This window comes from Martes martes (assembly GCF_963455335.1).
Source record: "Martes martes genome assembly, chromosome: 2".
NCBI lineage: Eukaryota > Metazoa > Chordata > Mammalia > Carnivora > Mustelidae > Martes > Martes martes.
Window position 1 is genome coordinate 186,972,800 of NC_137889.1, and position 24,506 is coordinate 186,997,305.

Below are 24,506 nucleotides of genomic sequence, written 5' to 3' on the forward strand. Positions count from 1 at the left end.
CTATCTATAAAAAAATATTTGGCACATAAGAGAGACTCGACAGAAAATTGTCCAATTAATAATGTCTATGTTAGTATCTCCTGAGATGAGCACTGGTCTTTTTTTTTTGTAATTTATTTATTCATTTGAGAGAGAGAGAGAGCGCACACAAGCAAGGGGGAGGCAGAGGGGGAGGAAGAAGCTGACTCGCTGCTGAGCTGGAAGCCTGACTTGAGGCTCAATCCCAGGGCTTGGAGATTATGACCTGAGCCTAGGGCAAATGCCCAACTATCTGAGGGACCTAGGTGCCCCTGGCCACTGGTCTTACTGGTTTTCATTACTGGCATACAAATTACTATTTTTTTTAAAGATTTTTGTTTATTTATTTGACAGACAGAGATCACAAGTAGGCAGAGAGGCAGGCAGAGAGAGAGGGGAAACAGGTTCCCCACTGAGCAGAGAGCCCAATGTGGGGCTCGATCCCAGGACCCTGGGATCATGACCTGAGCTGAAGGCAGAGGCTTTAACCCACTAAGCCACCCAGGTGCCCCCAAATTACTATTTTAAAGCTATCTTCTGGCAAAGTTTTGGGACAGTCTGATTTTTTTTTAGGTCTTATATGGCTAGAGACATCACATATATACTTTTCTGATAGTTGCATTCCTACTATCTCCCAAGGGTTCTTCACAGGAAATGAGAAACAGGTCTCCTTTATTCTTGAAAATCAAAAATTTACCTGGGATTTGGCCAAAGAAAAGGGCATAGAGCCCCTTTCTCTAACAATACCACTTGCTTCACTCTACTTTTTTTTCTGCTCAGGGAATCTTATTCTCCTCAGGGTATGTGGGAGGAGAATGTGAGGAGCTGGTTGCCAGGAGTAACAGAATCCTCGCTCTTAATTTTTTCTCAAAATTTTATATCTTTTTTATTCCCTTCTGGATACAGAGTTTTGAAAATTAAAGTCTTAAAAGTGATTCATCTTTTAGCTTCTTTTTCCTTTTATATTCTTTTCCAAAGTACAGAGTAAAAATACCTGACTCTTTAAATATGGGAAAGGCCAAGAAAGCAATTCCATAAGTGAGAAATATTAAATAAGTATAATTTCATAAATATGAGGAAATAACTATATTCTAATTTGTACTTACGTGTGCAGCTATATCACAGCTTGAGCCAGGGGCAGAAATAAAATGTCATAATTTTTAAAATTGACATTATATAAAATCACCTGTCAAAATCATGAAATCTTGTTATTTCCTTTGTTCTTCAATATGAATAAAGGAAATATAATTAGAATACGCAATAAAAAGAAGATAATTGCTGTGCATTTTATCATGGAAATATTTACGCCTAGCACAGGAATTAACTCCCTTTTAATTGAAGTTGGGGGAGGGATATAAAAAATCAAGTGACGGATAGGTTCCCTTGTGCTCTTCTACAATGGAAAGCCAGAAAGAATGGTGTTATAGAGGACCTTGTATTCCAAATGAAGGAGATTTAACTGTGTCCTATATCAGGTAGTAAATAAAAAATCATTTTGCTTAGTCAACATTGACTTTCTTTTCATTAAAACTACCAACAAAGACCTCATTCTGCTTTCTATTTGTCTTTGGTATTCCACCTCAATACCTATCCTTTCCTATTTTCAAGCAGTTTTAAAGTAACATCAAAATGTCCCTCTCCCATACTTTAGGAAGATTATTAGCTCGAGAGTCTGATCCCTTATTCTTGCTTATTCAAGAATGGAGACTAGTAAGTTAATATATAGCCCTGTTTAATTATATCTTTGTATTTCAAAGGTATTTTCAATAGATTGAACTTAAACCAGATCGATAACTAAAGTTGTGATTTCTGGCACCCTGCTCATCAGTGAGGATGATACTCTGACATATTTGTCAAATTCCCTATTTACTTAATCATCTTCGTATCAGGCTCTATATTTCAATTTCATGTAAAACCAGCCTTGCTTTCACAAGCAAGGCTGTCACAAAACTTGTAGCCTACAAAATACAGGGCAAAGTAAGTTTGAAAGGAGTTTGATGAAAGCAAGGAATTATTACAATTGCTAAAACAGTATTTTAAATATGGCTGAAACAACAACAAATACACATGAATTCATATTCATATCTTTCCGGAGAGAGTGTAAAATAATGCTAGGTCCATAGAACTGTTGCTTCAGTGTTATTTCTCTCTTAATTTTCAAAAAGAAAAATATGTTCAGCTTGATAAGATCTAGATGCAAAATTCAGTACAAATTAGACGTAAACACCGTTAGAATGGTGTCTTGTTCATTGAAATTTAAAAAGTAAAATCCCCTTTTTATTTATTTAGACAGTACTGTACCTATATATCTAGATTTATAGAGAGAATCTACTTTTTGAGAAAGCCAAGGACTCTGAAATTTTAATTGCTATAATTTCACCGACTTTTCTGTTAAATGTATCTATCAATAATATAGTATGTATCATGTATACATTATATATAAATGCTAAAATTCTTTATTAATCTTCTCATCAGTGAATACCTTGCCACATTCTATATTCCATGTGAGTGTATTAACAGAAAATTCCTGGATGTAATAGCATAGCAACTTCAATCACCTCTAAAAGGACATTGTAACGGCCCCAGATCTCAGTAAGGATATTATTAGAACGTCAAAACTGGGGGTAGGCGTCACCTTTCCTCTAAGCAAATATTTTGAAAAGAAGCCCCAGGGAAAAGAGCATTTGGTTGTCAATTTAGAACAGGTGGATGAGACAACGGGGCGCCCCATCAGATAGGAGCCAGCACGCAGACAATAAAGGACAGGGATCTATTAGTGTATATAGTGCCCATCAATTAACTCCTCAAAGAAATAAAATCACAATACTGATATCTACCACACATTTGTTTGAAAAGAAGCAGTTCCAGCATATGTTGGTGCTCAAATATTAGAAAATTACAAAGTAAAAGGCTTACTGCACCTTTATCTTAAAGTTGAGGCTCTTTGAAACCAGACTGTAATTTTAGTAACTTCTCTTTCCACCTGTTTTCCCTATCCCTTCAAGAGGTTTGAGAAAATTTAAGAAGGATGATGGCAGTGTCAGTCTTCATAATGTCACTCCTCAATTCTAGCCATCTTTTAAATTACCAACTTTCTTAATTTAATTACATAAATGGTAATTACCTATAAAATAGCAATTAATTCTGAGAACACCTGTAAAGATGGGAGTGCACTTATGACACTTATGAAGGCTGAAACCGGATACTTGGTAGGGGTTAAATTCTTTGAAATCGATGGAATGCAGTGCCTGTAAGAAGATTTGCACTGAGGCCTAAGATTATGAACTTTCTGAACATGGCAGAATAATTTTCTCCACTTTTCTTGGGTTTCTTAGCTGTAATAATGAAGGATGTAACTAATTACTTGACTTGGCTTTTATCCCAATGGAAGCTTACATGATTAGGCTTTGTAATATAATGTCTTTATTCAATATATGCAAAAATGAATTTAACGGTAAAAACAAAGGCTTGTCCACAAAAAGTGGTCATCCTCCCTTTCACTCGGTCCTGTCACTTCTGAATCAAGGATTTTATGTGCATAGATTATGTGACCAATTGAGGTACTTGTTCCATGAATATAGGGAAAAGACGGAAATTATCTGAATCAGGGCAAACCTGCAAATCTGTATGTAACCAGTGGTCTCAGCAAGGGACGTTTTGGCCCTTCCCCAGCAGAAGATATTTGCAATGTCTGGAGAGACAAGTTCCTTTGTCACTACTGATGGGGTTGTTACTGGCTTCTCGCAGGTAGAAAGCAGAGATTTTGTGAATCGTTCTACAGTGCACAAGAAGTTCCCCATAACACGAATTATCTGTCCATAATGTTAATAGTACCATCATGTGTGTTACCTGATACATAGAAAAACAAGGGACATTACAGAAGAAAATCACAAAATGTGGCAGAAAGATATTTAATATAGTGTTGACCTAAAAATATGGTATGAAATACATTAAAATCTATATTATTAGTAGAAACTAGGAAATAATAATCTTAGTAATAATTAGATATACACTGAAATACTGTGTGGGATGGATATAGTAGACTACTATACCTCTCAAAAAGTATATTTTCCAGAACTTCAATTAAATTGTTTGTAATATGTCTTCTTCTCTCTATAATTCATGGGGTTCCCAATAAGGTAAGTTCTACAGTGGACAGTAGTGTTTAGCAACACTCTTGGGAGTAATGTTGAGGGGAATTCATGAACCTGAACAGACCACTGAGAAGTCAGATCATCAATTCATCAATTAACAAGGCTTTATTCTATTGGCTATTAGTCTGAAACCTAAAATCCCAACTAAAAGCTCTCACCGGCCACCATGGAAACCTTGTTTTATATCTGCCTTTAGATTAAGGAATAAAAAAGACCATACCTCCATTAATTATTTTTCTGTGTAGACATATTTTATGGATCATGTAAAGATGTTTATTCCTTTTAAATCTATCCCTGTTATGCCAAAACCACCCCCAAATAAATTCTCTCCATTGGTAATAGTTTTAACATGTAGATATATGTCCAGTACTTGATAAGATCTCCCATAGCGTATGGAAAAGCATTCACCTCCCGACAAAGACAACTACACACCACTTCACATCACTTTCCTTCTACATCTCAGTTAGGACTTTCTTGTTATAACTCTGGGCCATTTAAAATTCCTAGTGGGACAAAGGTGGAGAAAAGAAAAGGCAAGATATCACTGATATCTTATTTAATCAACAAAAAAATATTATAAAATTTGGGAAAGATGAATAAAATAAACAAATATTTGTGATGCTTAATCTTGTGAAAAAATACAAGATAATTTAATTATAGTGTCTGATATATCAATGTTTTTTATTAAGGGAATTCTCAGATCTATGAAGTATTAATTAAGGGAAGTTGCTTAATGAATTTAGTGGGAACATGACTGTGAATAAACAGATCTTTTCTATTTCTCATAAAAATTCTATCAAGGAATTTTGACAAAAATTGTTTAATATTTACCATCTGAAAATCTTATATTTAATTGTCATTGTTTTTAAAAATTTCTCTATCTCACAAACTTTAGGATAGAATTTGAAAACAAATTACAATTATTTCATTACATACTATGCACAATGAATCTCATTGGCTTATGTGGGGTAATCCACTAATTATATTCCATCATATAGTTTTTGTATCTAATGAGCCAGATGTTAAAAACAGAATTATTCAGCAAGCTTTTTTGAGAAATTTATCACAAAATTCACCAACATTTCATCTATTTGCAAATGAGACTACACATATTATATTTTCTTGTTTTTTTTTTCTTTAAGAAAAATTGGAAAAAATAGTTGCTCTGCAATTATTCTTCGAGAATTTCAGGTGAAATCATGTGCCAATTAGTAGGCTAAAAGAATTTCTTTTATATATATTTTCCCCCTGACCATTCTTACTTAATCAGTTTGGTCCAAGACTATAGCAAAAAGCATCTTTATCCATACTACCTCTAAAAAAAAGAAAACAAACAAACAAACAAAAAACCAAAAAACCACGCAGCATGAATTACCAGTAACATAGAAACGTTACTATATCTTCTGTTGATTTCTTCTGCCTCGAGTACACAGTACTCATTTTTTATGATGCTAGAAGCTGTGACAGATGTTTCCTGAGAAAATGAACCTCTTGGTAATGTGCTTCAGGGTTCCTGGATATTGCTCATTGTGAGGTTTAACTGAGGGATAACATCACCTAATACCCCTATGCTTCCGTAAGAAGGGGACCCTGGGCTCTCATTTGCCACGAAAGTGCCAGTTGGTGACATGCCAGGACATGTGGAAGGGGATGGAAGAGCCTTAAAAAAAGATGAAATCCTCTGACTTCGCTCAGTCACAACAAATGACGGAAGCGAGCCCCAGAAGCGAGCTCCGGATACAAAGCAGTGAAGGAGGAGAGAAAGCCACCACGATAATGGAACGGAGCAGCCACACCAAGTTTCCTAACCAGAGAATTCTTTATGTAAGAAGAATCGACTGGACTCAAAACTACACTTAGGTGGCATAATTGTGAGTTACTGAAATCAGATAATTACATGTATACAATATGTAATTGGTTTGCTGTGGTGGTTATTGTTCAAATTCGACAGCAAAGGAAGGGAGAAAAGGGAATGTGTAAGGGTCCACTTGTCTTACTTTTTATGGCTGGTAATTAATATGTACTACGTCAGATTTCTAAATTGACTAGTTAGTTGTATAAATGTGATAGGTTAAGTAACTGAACAAAATTCAGTGTTTCCTTCAGAAATATAGGGATGTGGGTATCATTTTATACCCTAGATTTTTTTCATGTTTTTTTGTCCAGACATAAGTTATTCAGTGTACTAATTATAAGAATCTAGAATAATTAAAATGTGAGTCATTAGTTTTTAGACATGGTAGCTAATATGTAAAATATGCTGGTATGTAGGGGAGATTACATTATTGCTCCACAAATACTCACTCTTCCCCTAACCCCTGCCACCACCATAAAGTTAGTATAGGCCCCTGCTCCATTGTCAACCTCCATGTGATTCACTTTGGCCAACTGAGTACACCAGTGTACCTTTTCTCACCAGAGGGTTTAAGAGGCATGAAGAGTTCCTTGCAGGCCTGGGCTTCTGCCATCTGCCTGAAAAGCATGAATGCCTGAGATTGGAATCAGGCCCAAAAGCAAGGTAGGTAGAGTACATTGGAATCCAATTTGCAGCTGAGAATAGAGCTGCCTCAGCCAATCTACACTTCTAAATTTAAAGAAAAAAAAAAAAAAAACTGTTGTTGAAAGGATAAAGAAGATATGGTCCATATATACAACAGAATATTATGCCTCCATCGGAAAGGATGAATACCCCACTTTTGTATCAACGTGGACAGACCTGGAGGAGATTATGCTGAGTGAAATAGGTCAAGCAGAGAGAGTCAATTATCATAAGGTTTCACTTACTTGTGTAGCATAAGGAATAACATGGAGGACTTTAGGAGAAGGAAAGGAAAAGTGAATTGGGGTAAATCTGAGGGGAGACCAACCATGAGAGACTGCAGACTCTGAGAAACAAACTGAGGGTTTTGGAACGGAGTGGGTGAGGGGTTAGGTGAGCCTGGTGGTGGGTATTAAGGAGGGCATGTATTGCATGGAACACTGGGTGCGATGCATAAACAATGAATCTTGGAACACCGAAAAAATAAAATAAAATTTAAAAAATACTAAAAATTATAAAGAAAAAAAAGCTAGTGTGAGCATGAAATAAATGATATAAGCCACTGAAATGTTGAAACTTATTAGTTTCTTGACCTGATTGCAAAAAAATATGGATAATATCATGCTATCATTTTTGGTACACTTGGTGAGTGTACTTCACTTCCTCACATGAGTAGTAGAAAATTTTTCTGGAGTGCCTGCATGGCTCAGTTGTTAAGCATCTGCCTTTGGCTCAGGTCATGATCCTGGGGTCCTGGGAAAGAGTCCCACATTGGTCTCCCTGCTCAGCGGGAAGCCTGCTTCTCCCTCTCCCACTCCCCAATTGTGTTCCCTTTCTCGCTGTGTCAAACAAATAAAAATAAAATTTAAAAAAAAAAGAAAATTTTTCTTGCCTCCAAAACAGTAATTGGAATTCCAGATGACAACTAACTTGAGCTGTCCTCTGTTTTACTAAAGTCTGACACTGAGGAAATTCTAAAGGCTTCAGAGTGACAGATACTGTGTTCAAACCCCAATTCTTCCATTTAATACTCTAGTTAACTTTGAACCAGTTTCTTAAACTCTATGGGTTTGTGCTTCTTCATCTGCATAAAGGAAGTAACACCAATCTTATTAGGTTGTGAGAGTCAAATAAAAATCACACATGAAAACTACCTAGCACATTTTCTATCACATTATAAGATTGATAATCAGTCATTATAATCACTACTGAGCTGTATTTCACTATTTTTCAAAGAGAAAAATAGTTCTGGATAGCACTGGATTCTAAGATTTCTGATTTGAATTTTGATTCCTTAAATAATGTGTAATGCCACCAAGACACCACTGATTTGGGACGTGAACATATAAGCCCCTGGAAGATATGAAACAGAAGGAAGAGCAATACAAGAAATGGTAGTACGGGACACGTGGTTATTTCACATGTACGGCTCATGTAGCTATAAACTATCTTCTTTTATAGAAAATGCATTGCCTTACACACTTTGAAGAGATGGCAAACTTAATTTGATTAAGGTTGATTGTCCTTTCCATATCTTCTGTCTGTCATCCTAGGTATTGACAGTCTTTGAGATTGTTCCAAAATAGCAAAAGTTCTTCTGGATTTCACCATTTAGGGTCAGGTGGGGTGGGAGATCATCTCTTCCTACAGTTTCTCTAGAGACAAGAAAACTATTCCCAGAAGCTCTGAGCAGAAGTTACCTTGGGGGACTCCTGTATAGCTCAGTTGGTTGCACATCTGCCTTCAGCTCAGGTCATGATCCCAGGGTCCTGGGATGGAGTCCTGCATTGGGCTCCCTGCTCAGCAGGAGTCTGCTTCTCCCTTTGCCTGCTACTCATCCTGCTTGTGCTCTCTCTCTCTCTAACAAACAAATAAATAAATAAAAATCCTTTAAGATGGATAAAGAAAGAAAGAAAGAAAGAAAGAGAGAAAGAAGTTATCCTGGAAGACAAAGGAACTTTGAAATTATTGGGCCCTCTAATAAATAAAAAATAAAAAAATAAAAATAAAATATTGGGCCCTTTTCTAGAGCTGGTAGTCGCTTAGATCCCTCCACTGCCCAAGGTTCTGTGATGGAGAGATGGTTACCTGAACAATATAAGGTTCTGTTAGAAAAGAGGAAGAGGAGTGTGAAGCAACCAACCATGTCTCCGACATGGTAAACATTTACTCACCTGATAAACTGGTGCTCCTATTTTATAAGTTTTTGTTTATAATAGATATTTTTAAAATATCAATTAATCTAAAGAACAAAGGGAAATTTCTGAAAATGGTATATGACATATTTTAGCCTTGTTGACCATTAAACCCGCAACTGATTTGGAGTACAGCCACCACAAGCTGTTCCAAGAAAAAAAAAAAAAGAGCTTTTATGAAACATTCATCTAAGAATAGAAGTAGGCATTTTTCCTCTATGTGGGCAATGCACATTATAGTACATTCTTAAAGAACTCTGCAAGAAGTTAAAATGCGGTTGTAAAAGTACAGCCCGACACAATGGTCCTCTGTTAGTCATTTGCACTGATTCTTGCATATAAAAGTAGTTGGCTTTTAGGTCACCTACAGATAAGGAATTTCTGGGTCTTCAGAAGAAAAGGCTGATCATTTTCACACTCTATTGTAGGGTAACTCCTTACAAAGACATTTTCAAATGCATGTTCAACTTTCTTATATATTTAAATTCAACAAATGGAAAAATATTTTCCATCTTCAAAAATGGTACTTAACTCTTGAATTCATAGATTTTGTATTTTCACTTCAATGGCAGTTAAAAATAATGCCTGCAAATAAGAATCTCATTATTCCTCAGTAACATAAAATAAGCATATAAAGCCATTTAAATTTTTATTTTACTCTACAAAGTTGCAAGGGCTTATTAACAATTAAATGACTCCCACATGTATAACTAAAAAATGTAATAATAATCAAAACTTGGGCATGTAATGATGGGGACCTTCATGTTACCTACTTCACGTCTTCAATTGAGGCACAAATGTCTGCCAATTTACTTAAGATGTGCAGCTTCTAACTTCTCTCTTGGCCAAGGTCTTGTTTTGGGAGTTTCCCCCCGTACTTTTCTACAATATAGATCTTGAATAGGGTGCACAACAAGCTTCACGGTTCTGAAAGCCAGTATAGTACATTTAACCCTATTTCACCCTTGAGGATCAGCTCAAGGAACACAGAGTGGATACTTGGACTCCTTTGAACCACTCTGAGACAGATATCAGCCAGGACTTTACTTCCGGACTCCATGTGTTCCCACTCTAGCTGTGTGGGGAAAATATGCCAGTATTTTGAGTCCTCTGTAAGAGAATTGCTACTGTGTACACATGCTTTGGCTTTGCAAAATCCTTCCTCAGGAGTCCCAAACTTCCTTTCTAAAACTATGAGTTAAATCTGAGAAGTGACCCAGATAAGAAAACTACTGCCATCACCATAGAGCTATGGAGGTCAGTAGCCCAAGCCACTATTGTGGTTTTGCTATGGATTTTCTGAATTACATCTACCCTGCCTCTGGAGATGAAGCGATACCAACCCTTGCATACAGAGGTCAGCCACCACTGACCTTCTCAGTAATGACCGTGACCACATTACCAACATTTTCCTTTTGGTTTAGTGAAGGGAGATTTTTCTGGAGCCTCTTGGAGAACATAGCTGGTGGGTTCTCTACTCTTCTGAAACAAATCCATCCCAGTGAGCCCACCTTTCTGAGTCCTTTGAATTCTTTCTCATTCTGCCAAGGCAATTCTTCAATTAATAATGTAATTATTAATTTAATTTAATTTGCTCTAGATTGTCTTTTTTTTTTTTTTTTTTTTTAATTCACATAGACATCCCAGTAAAGGTCTGGCTCTACATAGTCAACAGGATAGAAATAGTCGTTATTTCTTCTAGTGAAAATGAGGGGGCCACTTCGAATAGCCCAATAGACTGAAGAGAATCTGAGTATTTTAAAGTCTTCAAGTGCATGTACTCAAATATTCCCACCCAGGTCCCAGAACCCCACATTTTCCCTGACGGTGTCTAGACTTTAGTCTCAGACATGCTGCAATTGTGAATGAAGCCTTTTCTTGATAACCATCACAATCAGATCTTGGGTTTGACTTTCTGCCCAAACTGAGCTCCAGTTTTGGAAGTAAACTTCTTTTTAAATGTTGCCATGGGGGCCTCTGACTTTCTCATCACGTTTCTGAGTTGAAGACTGGCTAGCTTAATCCTGCCATCCTCTCTCTTCAGCACATTTATGGTGTTGAACAGTATCTAACCAACCACTTTTTCAGGCCTTATCATTACTCTTGCTACCATATCTCTCAAGTTCTAGACACATTACATTAGCCAGGCATTTTGTATATGTGTCACATCCCAAATCTCCATAGATGAGAGTCCTAGTAATTGTGATGTTACAATATTCCAGGGCTGATACAGTCTCACCATCCCATTTACCAGCAGCATAATTATCCTTGCCATCTGGCCAGCCCAGGATCCAATTCAAAATCCTATCCTGAGAATTTGGTAGCAGGCTGAGAATCAGGACCAGGTCCGTTAACAAATATTTTCTGGGTTTCCACAGATTCAGACCTAGATACAATGACTCAAATGCAATCCTGCAGGGAAATGGAGATTAATATATGAAAAAAGGAAGACAGACAAAAGTGTATTATTAAGCCAGTTACTGCAGTGGACAGTGGAAACTCAATCCTACAGGAAACTTTAGGGAATTGATATAAAACCCACAACATTATTTGTCTTGTGGGTCAAGGAAGCTGTGCTATTAATGTATTAATTTTTATTATTGACATTTTGAAAGCAGCTTATAGGAGTTATTAATTCCGTAGCACTTCTGGTCTGTAAAAAGAGAGACCCCCTCCTTTAAAAAAAAAAAAAATCCACAAAGATACAAATAGTCACAGAAGTTGTCTAGAGCACACTAAAACTGTGAGGTCATAGTATAAATGGGGGTGCTGACAATCTCTGATATTTCTATATGTGACTGAGAAAGCCCATTACAAATCCAGAAGTTTCTTTTCTAGATGTTGATTTTTTTCTCTTACTTTTTGTGACAATTTCCTTGGTTTTTGATCAATGTTTTTAAGGAGACGGTTTTATGTTTTAAAGTATATTCCATGAATTCATATAATATCATTACTGATAAAGAAATTATAATAGTCCCAGAAAATATTCATATTTGGTCAATTGTCCCCAAAATGTGTTTTATAATTTTTTTCAGTCAGGATGTATTCAAGAACAATGGATTGTATTTGCTTATTATGTCTCTTCAGTATCTTTTAATCATGAACCTTTCTCTCTCTCTTTTATTTTTTGTCATGACATCAATATTAATCTGTTCATCCTTCAACCTTTAATTTGCTTCTGTAACCTCTGTATTTCCTCCAAATTAGATATTAAGTGTGGACTTTATTGAATTTGGATTAACCATTTTGGCAAAAAGAGTGCATAGATGATGATGTTTGTTTCATACTATATAATGACAGGCCTGTGAATATAAATGATATCTCAATTCTTTATAAAAAATGAAATAAAATCATGTAGAAAGGGTTTCAATATTCGGCAAAAATCAAGTATCAACTCACCCCATCACAGAATGATATGCATCATTTGCCTTTTTAATATATATTTACCAAATTTTCATTTCATTATCTTCAAGAGTTTTTGTGCTTAGAAAATTCTGTTCCCCTCATGAGCAAATCTTCACCTTTATTTCTTTTAGTATTTTTTAAGAAAAAAATTACTTTTTCAATGTCATTTTACCCCAAATTCCCTTTCTATTTTTCAATTATTAAAATTATTTCAAATTAAACAACTTGTACTCCCAGGCTTTGTCAAATATCACTATACCTGAATTTTTTTCAAAGTAAAAAAAACTTATTCTTTTAAAATGAGGTAACTCTAGCTTCAGTTTTTAAGAGTTTTATTTTCTAAGATATTTAGCCATAGCTAACTTCAGGTTCCTTTCCCGTCTAGTACTACAAGAAGCAATTCTCTGGCACTGATTTTGGCTCTTCTCAATAGGCCTTGGACTTATCTGATTTTCTTCCTATCACCATCAGTCATTTGTCTCTTCCTGTTTTCTGACCTATTTAACTGGGACAGTCCTCAAAGTACAGTAAGGCCTTTAGCTGAGCTATGTTAACATGTACTCTAAGACATTATTAATCTTTTGATTTTCTTTCTTCCTCCACAGAAAATAAATAAGAAAAAACAACTAAAGCTAACTCTTCTTGGTCTGATCTGTGTGCTGTTTTCCTTCCAAAGCCCATAATTAAACTCTTTCTAATGGTCTTGCTTCTTTTTCTTCTGATCTTACCTCTCTTCTTTGCCTCTCACCCTCCACATGCATGGCTTTAAACTCTAAATCATAAACTTTTCTATCCCAAGTATTCATAATTTAAAAACTCTTCACTTAAAAATTAAAAAAAAAATCCAACTTATTCCTAGAATAAAATATCCTATAAATGTGTCATTGCACTGTTTTCCAAATTATCTCCAAATTATTTTTACATTAAGTACATTTTTGTATGATTTGCTTTTAGCCACTAAATGGTATTTATTTTTAAAAAATTACAAAATAGTTCACTTATTACCTGATATGAGAAAAAAACTTTTCTTTCTCATCCATTTAAAATGCTTGTAATGAGAACTTGTTCTGTTTTAAATAGTATGTTTCATAAAGAGTGGTAGTTATAATGTTGTCTCTTTACTCATTTTTCTTTCTCTGAAATAGTTAAAAATAAGATAAGACAAGTGTATTTAGTTAACAATATCTTAAGCTCTAAATTAGAAAACCCTATTCTAATGCAATATTGCTAGTTGGCAGGGTATTTCTTTCGTGACCGACAGCTACAAATCGTATTACTGTGTAAAACTTATTACTTTGAAATGTTTCTCTAGACATTTTATGTTAATCCCATTATAATGGGACTACAATCAAGCAATTGCAATGGTAGTAATTTTCACTGCTTTTATAGAAATTGTAGATAGATTGGACTGAATCCAAAACCTACTCCAAATAAAACAGCTATCAACTAAGTTCTTGATAACAATAAATGTTAAACTGCCTTCCATAAAAGGCTAACATAATAAAATTAGACATACTCTCCTTGGAAGTTATGGATTTTTAAAACTTCCAATTTTTGTTGTGGGATTTTTATGCAGAAATTTAATTTTAAGATTGGAGGGATAAAGTCTAAATTATTACAAGGAGTTCTCATACTGATCTAATCTTCACAGAGCTGTACACAATCTGTGTTTAATAAAGCTTCTATAGTAAGTTTATCCCTGGTAAAGTATAGATTAATCATGTAGATTAAAAATGAGGATTAGATCATTTCCATAAAATTGTTTTTAAGTATCAATTTTTTTCTATGTAGGCCATATTAAATTGACAAATTAATCTGGAAAATAAGCTTGATTAAAAGGTACTTTAATAAGTATACATGAGGTGCTAATATTTACCACGTATGTGCATTCACTTTTTTCAGAGGGATGGCAGAGGGGCAGAGGGAGAGAGAGAGAGACAAGCTTAAGCAGGCTCCATTCCCAGTGTGGAGCCCAGTCCAGGGCTTAATCTCTACAATCTTGAGATCATGACCTGAGCCGAAATCCAGAGTTGAACATAACTGATGAAGTCACCCAGGCACCCCCACTTTTTTAATTATTTAGCAATTGTGTACAGAAGACTTAACTATGTACCAAGTACTGTGCTGGGTACCAAGGTTACAGTGACCCCAAGCCATGTATGTTTATTTTTTGAACATATTATAATCCATTCATTTTTTGAACATATTATAATCCAAATTGTCTGCCAGTCAGAAATATTATGATAATAATGATAATAATAACAATAGGCGATATTTCTTGAATGCATTCTGTTCAGGCATTGTAGTGTGTTAAGAGTTTTATAAATTTTATCCTATTTTATCTTCTTGACACTAAGGAGATGGTAAATATTTTTATTCCCATTTCATAGATAATAGACCTGAAATTTAATGAAATCAACTAGTATATGGAATGTTATAAGTAACTACATGAAATAGATAAGATTCAGATAAGATTCTGATTGCCTCTACAACCAGAAATTTTAGCTATGTGATTTATGGAACCATTGAGATCCCATATAAAGACTATATTAAAAAGTCAACTTTTAAAGTCTTTAGATTTAAAAATTATGAGAAGTATTTTCAATGAAATAAGAACAGATATAATTTCACATAGTTTAAAATTAACATTATTCCTTCAAAATATGAGCTTAAACCTAAGCTTTAGTCATCGTGGAACACATAATATGTCAGTGACCGTGATTAATCATTCTAGAAAGCAGTATGTTTACATGTGTCAAGGGTCATGAAGAGCTTTTACACGTATGATACACATACTCTCACTTCTAGAAAGCATTCTAAGGAAACAGTTCAAAGGAATGGTCAAAAACCATATATATAAAAATGTTTTAGCATATTTTTAAAATGAAAAAATCAGCTTAAATATTCAATAGTATGTGAATTGCTATTAATTTTAGTTAATTTGTCCAGAAACTGGTATTGCTTGAAAAATTTTCAAATGATAATTATAAGAATAGATATATTTAACATAGAATAATATGCCATAAGTATAACTAAACATAGTAAAAATCACAACTTCCAGAATTCTGCTTATTTATAATTGCTGAATATTTAGGGACAATGACTAAAAATGAGTATAAAAGTAGAAAAACTTTGTTGTATCAGAAGGATAGTGAGCAAATCTGTTGTATCAAAAAGATAATGAGCAAATTTTCCCTTCATTTTTGTTTCAAATAAATATTGTCTTGAAATTATTTTTAAAAGCTTACATTTTGAAAGGATGTCTTTTATTTAAAGGCCAGAAGAATGTTTTGATATACTTATTTAAAAATATGATGTATAATTTATATTATTCAATGTAATAATTTCCAAAGAATTTTCTATTCAAGTACTCCTATTATTATATACACAATTACGTTATCCTATAATGATAAGCAATTAAATTCCTAAAGGCAATAATACCATGTCTTTGTAAATCTACAGGTCAAATAAATTGTAATATTTTTCTTTTTATTTGCAAGTTACTTGAAAAACTCAGGTGACCCTGTATTATTTTTTCTTCTTGTTTGGACAAACAAGATAACTTCTGAGTTTAGGCAAAAATAGCAACTTACACAAAAATTGATTGATTTTGTTTTTTATTCGCATTAAAAGGCTTCCATACATTTATGGAAAAATGAACTGAAAAAAATCAAAACAAAATTCAAGATGATTTTTTCCTCCCTATAAAATGGCATATTGAGGGGCACCTGGGTGGCTTAGTGGGTTAAAGCCTCTGCCTTTGGCTCAGGTCATGATCCCAGGATCCTAGGATCAAGCCCCTCATGGGGCTCTCTGCTCAGCAGGGAGCCTGCTTCCCCCATCTCTCTCTGCCTGCCTCTCTGCCTGCTTGTGATCTCTGTCAAATAAATAAATAAATAAAATCTTTAAAATGGGGGGGCATATTGAACTGCCTCTTTCAAAAGAATTGGAAGTTTTGACAACTCTTAAGAGAAAAATATAGAAGCTTAACTAGTGAACAAAACCAAAATCTTTGAGTGTTGCTTTTTATCTTTTTACTGATTAAAAACTTCTGCAGCTTAGCAGGTTTTTAATGGTTAGATCAGTAAGTGTATAAACTGCTCTCTGAGCATATTATATTATCTTGATACATATATTGGATAATTTATAAATAATTTTTTTAATTAATTTCAACATGACATTTTTTTGAAAAGCAATGCCTAAACAAAATTAATATACCTCAAAAATAGCAAGAAAATGTGGAAGAATATTAAAGCAGCACTTAATTTTTTAAGATTTTTATTTATTTATTTATTCAAGAGAGAGTGGGAGCATGACAGAGGAGAGGTCAGAGGGAGAAGCAGACACTCCATGCAGCTGGGAGCTCGATGTAGGACTCAATCCCAGGAGTCTGTGATCATGACCTGAGCAGAAGGCAGTCACTTAACCAACTGAGCCATCCAGGAGCCCAAAGCAGCACTTATTTTATAATATTTGACAATAATCCTGATTTTTCAGGTTGTAAAGATATATATATATATATATATATATATATATATATATATATACACACACACACATACATACATATATAAAATATGTTCTCTTTGACCCACCTTTTGGATCTTGAATAATAAATTGGTGTCTTTTTAAAATTTTGAATTATTTCTTTTTACTGGTTATATCTCTTGTTTTAATGTCCATTATTGTGGAACATACCACTTCCAACCTAGTGGCGAACAACAACCACCATTTATTACGTTCATAGTTTATGTGCATCAGGAATTCGGAAATAATACCATCAGTACTTGCCTCTGATGCCGTAGACTTGACACAATGTCTGCCATAGTGGGAAAACTCAAAGACCAGCAATGACTTTATGTCTGGAAGCCAGAATCACCTGAAGAATTGCTTGGTCACTTGTCTAGCAGGGAGGACTAGAAGTTTATGGACCTCTGTACCTACACAAGGACTCTCTGTGTGGTTTGGCTTTCACAAAGTGTTATGTCCTTACCATAACTGGACTTTGTATAAGACAGATCAAGTTTCCAAACATGAGCATTCCACAAAGGCAGAGGCTGCCTAGCCCTCTAGGTGACACTTTAAGGGAACATACACCATAGTACTTGATGGGAGGTGTTCCACAGTCACATTTTAGAAGAGCATGTGGAATTACAGATATTGTTGTGACTAACTTTGGAAAAATACAATGCGGCATTCTTTAGCTTCTAAACCCAGTTGGAAATTTAGAGCTCATTTTCTGAGTTTTGCTAACATCTATGCCTCTGGCAACCCATGTTGCCCTAGCACTGTTCTAGAAGTTGAGGTTTAAAGATGAACAGGATACATCCTCATTCTTATTAATGAGTAAAGAAGCAATTATGGTAATTGCTAGTTGCAAGATATATACAAATCAAGATGGTTGAGTATACAGGAAAGGGTTAGGTATAGGGAAACAGGTAGTAATATCTAAAAGGAGTCTTTAATGATTAGTAGAAATATACTAAGAAAAAAAGAAGAAAGTGTCAGAGAGTGTTCCAACAAAGAAAAGTACATTTTAAAAGTTCTGAAAACCTGAGACTGTGATCCAGTTGGGGAAATGGCAAGTAAATGGCAGGAGCTTAAAATATCAGAACTCAATACTAGGAACTGAGTCTGGAACAATAAATATGAGCAGATCATAAGGCATCCTGGTGTTACACCAAGGAGATTTGATTTGAAGGTCCTTAGAATCACACACAGGGTTTTAATCAGAGAAATTAAAAAAAAATCAGATTAGAAAGTTTGAGTTACAAAGTAAGGAAGGAATTAGAGGTAGGCAAGAACAGAAACAGAAAGATGAATAAGTACACTAGGAATTATGACAACCTCCATGGTAATAATACTGAGAATTACCTAAACTGGACTGATTCATGTGGGAAGTAGAATTGATAGAACTTAGTGATTGATTAGCTCAGGAGCTATAAGAAAGTGTCATAGTCTAAATTCCACAGACTAAGTAGTTTTTAAACAACATAAATCTGTTTCTTACCGTTCTGGAGGATGGACATCAGAGATCAGAGTGCCAAGTGAGAGCTCTCTTCTGGGTCAGACTTCTTCTTGTAGCTTCCCATAGTTGAATTGGCTAGAGAACTCCCTGCAGTCTGTCCTATTTAAATAAATTTTACTTATGAGGTTGTCATCCTTATGATTAAAGCACTGCCAAAAGTCCCCATATGCTAATAGCTTCTCCTTTGCACCTGTGGGGGTTAGGGTTTCAGCATGAATTATGAAGGGAAACAAGCATTCAGATCATAAGAGAAAGAACCATGATCAGCATTGTCTCTGAGTGTTTGACTTCAGATACTAGGTTAATGTTCCTTTCACTTGAAATGATGAACATGGGAGGTGGAAGAGATTGGGATCTGAGAACAGTTTTAGTCAGTTGTGAATATGATCAAGGTGGCCTAAATAAAGATGAGGAACTGGGTTTAATATATGGATTTGGTCCCATCAGTTTATACTGATAGATAAAGAAATGGATGCAGATGAAGTCTTCTGAAAAGAGCCAATGGCGTAAGAACAGCAGAAGACCAAAAACAGAACATGAAGGAATGACAATTAACACTTGACACAATGATTCAGCCAAGAACTCTGGAAAAGGGCAGATAAAAAGTAAGAAGGAAAGAGGAGAGTTTCACAATAACAATAGAGAAATGAATTTGAAAAGTAATCAACAGTAAACTCATAAGAAAAAAAGACAAAAATGTTCATGAGTTGTGTTTAACATCAAAAGCTAAGCTTAGAAAGAGCAGATTCACCAGATGAATTAACAACAGTGTGAAATGTCAGTAGAAAGTGAGGAAGTGGACAAAGAATGAGATAATTCTTTCAATATGGGCTGTAAAGTGAGCAAGACAGAACAGTAGCAAGTCTGGTTAAGAGACGGGAAAATCAGAGGCAGTGCAAATGTGAATTTAAAAGAACAAAAAGAGAAAGTAGTTAAAAAGACTGAAGAGAAATTAAATAATCAACTAATTTTTTTTAAAGATTTTATTTATTTATTTGACAGACAGAAATCACAAGTAGGCAGAGAGGCAGGCAGAGAGAGAGGGGAAGCAGACTCCCTGCTGAGCAGAGAGCCCGATGTGGGGCTCGATCCCAGGACCCTGAGATCATGACCTGAGCTGAAGGCAGAGGCTTTAACCCACTGAGCCACCCAGGGACTCCAGTAATCAACTAACATTTTCTTTTCTTATCCTCCTTTGCAAATTGGTGAGTTTTCTGGGCATTGAGTCTAGACTGAAATAAGGTATCCCAGAACCATTGGTAGGTTATTGGAGTTATCTTGATTTTACCAGTAATCTACTGTGTATCACTATTAAATGGGCATTCCAAAAGGAATTATTCAGAATCAAAATGAAAAATAAGACAGAGAAACAGCCTAATTTGCTAACAATTAGGACACCAGAGATTATGAGATTATGAGACAAAAACATAAAAACCAGGTATTAACCAATAGGAATGAACATTGGCGGGGGGGAAACCTTGCAGAAATGGGAATAAAGAATGGTGAGGTAGAATTCAGAATGATTTCCTGAGCTAACTAGATAAAGATAACTCTAAATTTTAAGAAAGTAACTGAAAGAGGGGCACCTGGGTGGCTCAGTGGGTTAAGCCTCTGCCTTCAGCTCAGGTCATGATCTCAGGTTCCTGGGATCAAGCCCCGCATTGGGCTCTCTGCTCAGCGGGGAGCCTGCTTCCCCCTCTTCTCTCTGCCTGCCTCTCTGCCTACTTGTGATCTCTCTGTCAAATAAATAAAATCTTTAAAAAAAGAAAAAAAAAGAAAGTAACTGAAAGATGCAGCAAATTCTCAAGTCAAAAAGGGTAGTGTGTGATTTTTATGGACTGAATTGCATTCCCCCAAAATTTGTATTTTGACGCTCTAAGCCTTTTTATGGCTGTACTTAGATATAGGGCCTTTGGGAAATAACTAAGATTAAATGGCATCAGCAGGAAGGGGATTTGACTAGATAGCATTACTGTAGTTAGAAGATGCCACAGAGCTCGCTCTGTCTCTCTCAACTAGAAAAAGCCATGTGAGGACATGGCAAGAAGGTAACCATCTGTAAGCCAGGAAGAGAGCTCTCACCATAAACTGAATGCTGCTGGACCTTGATCTTGAACTTTTCAGGCTGCAGAACTACAAGAAAATAAATCTGTTGTATAAGCCATGTAGTCTGTGATATCTTGTTATGGTAGCCAAAGCAGATTGAAATGCTGGTATTTACATATGTAGAGGAGGAAGAAGCAGCCTGTCACACCATATAGAAAGCAGATTACTACACTAGAAATCTGATGGATAGACTTTAAAAATTTCCACTCACTTCCATTGTGCGCTATTGATTTAGCTTGTCTTTCAATTTTGTCATTGAAAACATTTTTCTTGTTATGCTGGTATATGAATAATTATATTTTTATAGAATATCATATTGGTTTGTTACAGTAGGACATTGACCTTTCATTATAGCAGTTGCTAAGAAATTAAAGAATTCCTAATATTGTGCAAAAACATTAAGGCAGATGCAATCATTAATTAGTTCCTGAGTTCTGCTTACCAGAATATTCTGGGGCCAAAGTTGTTTTTCAAGCCAATTGGCAGTATGTTTGATAAAGTGTTCTACCAATATATCAGAAAAATAAAATATGAGAGATTTAGAATAGCGGATCATATTCTTAGGCCTATTCAAACAGTGTAAGAATATATGATAGCTGTGATCAGTGTCAATAATTAATAAACATTCAAATAATTTTCAAACACAGCAGTAATACTTGTTTTTACCTTAAGGCCTTTCCCTCATTTTGTGAACATTTTTAAAATTTTAAATTAACATATTGTTCATTTTTTCAAGTTTTCTTTAATTTTCTTCCTGTGATGTTTTATAGTTTTCAGTTTGTAGCCCACTTTTTCTTAAATGCATTTTGTTCTATTTTCTTTAAAATGCTATCATAAATTATGCTGAATAAGATACAGCACCTGCATTACCTCTGGTCACCAAATGTTAGTCTAGGTAGCATGGAGGTTGACAGAACGAAGAAACTACTAAAACCTGGGTGTATGGTAGAAAAGAGTTGTCTCATTTTGTAGACTGATGTCATTAGCTTTCTAAAACCCTCTACTAAAATTCACTGAGAGATTGAGTAGCTTAGAAGCAGTCTTCTTAGTTTTGAATCCTGCAGAATAGAGAGGTGTGTTTGGGTGATGCAGGATCCACAGGTTAATACTGGACAATTACTTATCACTATATCTGATCCAAACACCTAGCAGGTTGTTCCTAAGGGGTCAGCTAGCATGGTGGAATGGATAAAGGCTGCTATAAAGTTTGTTTACCTTGAGAAAGAGAATTGTTCTTCCTCCCCAGTATATGCCAAGTAGAACTCCCTAGATGAAGCAATTGATGTGGTGTATATACAAACCATTCTGGACTGGCTTTATGATGATTAGATGTCCAACCACTTTATGTGACCCTTACCCAGGTCATGGCAAATGCATGATTAAGGAGCCTTTTTGCATGAACACCCCATGTAAACTAGCTGCTTCAAAATAAACCAATGATAAAGGATGCCATTATATTGGGTGTGTCACCTTCCTCTTAGAGTCTTAGAAATGCTAAAAAAAATTAGAATAGTCAATGGACTTTTCCCAGAAAAGTGGAAATCTTAACATTTATTTAAAGGAATGGAATGAATTAAGCAGACACTGATGGGGGTCAAAACAAAAGCTTTCGTGCATCAGGGCGGTGTGAACTGATGGGTGCTCCTGCTGGTAGCCCAATATGAAGAGCCCTAAGGAAATCGTCTCTATTTACCTTAGTTTGAAGAAATTTAAAAAGCCAAAAGCCAAAAAAGAGTAATGAGAAACATGACCTTGAACTGTCAAATTGATGGTTTGTCAAATTAAGAAAATGAGGATTGCCAAAGGGTCCAAAGACTCTCAAGGCTGTATTGACATGTAGAAATAAAATGGTCAAGAGTGGAGATGAAATTTCAGGGACTACTTGACCTAGGATCCCAATGCATTGTGATTCTAAAAAAAATTGTTGAAGTCTAATGGGGCTATAATTAGATTGGGATGACACAGGGATGTAATTGTTGATCAGATTATGGTAAAAAAATTTTTGGAAGAAAACTGGAATTTTTGAAGCAGATTTTTATGTAAAGTAGTTGCAATTTTTACAATAATTTATTATTGGGATGGATATTATGTCTGACTGGTAAACACTTCCCCGTGTAGTATCATAAAACTGAAGTCATATAAGTTTGCCCTTCAGTCAGTATTAATGACATACTAAATGGCAATATACAGATTTGCCTGAGTCCATGTAGGTTTTTACCTTGAAACAATATCAGATACCAAGTGGAGAAAAAGAAATTGCCACTTTAATTAAGGCCACGTTAGAAGCTAGAGTTCTAGTACCAACAAATTTGTTGTACAACAGTCCTGTGTACCTTGTGAAAAAAGGCAGATGGCTTATGGTAACTAGCAGTATATAATTGAGCCTTGAATAAAGTAGTAACACCTACAGCATCAGCAGCCACTGATTTGGTTTCATCAGTGGGGAAAAACTACACCACAAATTAAAAGATACCAGTACTCAGTGATTATTTTTCTTACAATTTTTTTCTTGATCTTGAGCTCAGAATAACCAACTGCAGTTTGTCTTCATGGGAGAAAGATTCCAATTTACATTTGCTAAATTGCCATAGAATTATTTGAATTCACCAGTTTGCTGTCAAAATTTGATTAGGAGGGACTTGGACATCATACAGGTCAGGAGTCATGATAATATCTACAACTGAAGAGGAAGCTATGAAGAACCCTGTGAATGTACTAAAATCATTGAATTTTGCACTTAATATGGGTGAACTGCATGAGTATGTGAATTTTATCTCAATGACAACATTATATAAACAAAAGCATTCAATACATTGGTGTATTAAAATTGATTTGGGGACTTTTTTAATATTTCTAATTTATGTATAAGAAAAATGTATGTTGGATAATATTTACACTTGGTAAATTTTTTAATGATTGTGTTCTCTGAAAAAGAAATCAGAAAAAGGAAAGTTGAACTGTGTATCAAGAACTGGATTAGAAGTTCCACAATGAGGATAACTTGATCATCCAAATCAGGATAGCTTTGAATTTTATGGGGGTATAATTTATAATTATGCTGGTATAATAAGTATAAGTTGGGATTCTTGGGCAAATCAAGATATATGACAAGCTTAAGTTACACATGCCAAGGGGTATGGGCCTCCTACTAAATTTAATGAACATCCATAGGTTAAAATAATGGAAAAATAATGACCTGATATATATTTTAGGATCATTGCAATTACAAGAAATATAGTGAATATTAGATTGGATTAGAATAGTTGACAAGACTGGCTAATAGAGAAGATTTAGGAGGATGAAGGAGTAACTCAGGCAAAAGAGAACAATTTCCTGCAACAAAATGGTTTTAGTGGAAATGGATAAAATTGGAGGACTTAAAAGATAGGAGTATTATAGATGTATGTATGTATGTAAGATAGATGTATTATATAATAGTTGTTGGTTAATGGTAAAGATACCAACTGAAAGAAAAATTTTGATGACAAAGAGAATGAACAGTTTATGGAAATGTAAATGGGTAGAACTCAGAAATAGAGACTACAGATCAAAGGAGTTGTTTTACAGTGATGCTACAGTTATTACAATTATTCTGGGAGCAATAATTGGACTTCCATTGAAATTAGAAGAAATATTGGGACCCTTAGTATGATGGTGTTTGACAATCAAAATAAACAGGTCATCTCCTGAAAGTAAAAAGAGCATAAGAGGTGGGAGGAGACTAGAGAAAGTTGAAGTTATACTTGAAATGAGTGATGAATGGTGATCATTGAGTAGAAATAAAAGGATAGAGATTTAGTACTTTTGGGTAAAAACCGAGAACTGTCTGGGACTATAAATTTATATAGGCAGCACATTTGCAGTTACGTGATTTTTTTTTTCACCAGCACTGTGTCAGTTCAAATATAGTAGGAGAGAAGAAAGTACAGAAATAAGATATAATATATGATACAATACGACAACAGCTGAAGCTGAAATGATCAACTCTTTTGCCTAAGTCAGATGGAGAATCACTGAAGACACAAGAGAACTGACTGACAGTAATGTGTCAAAAGCTAGTG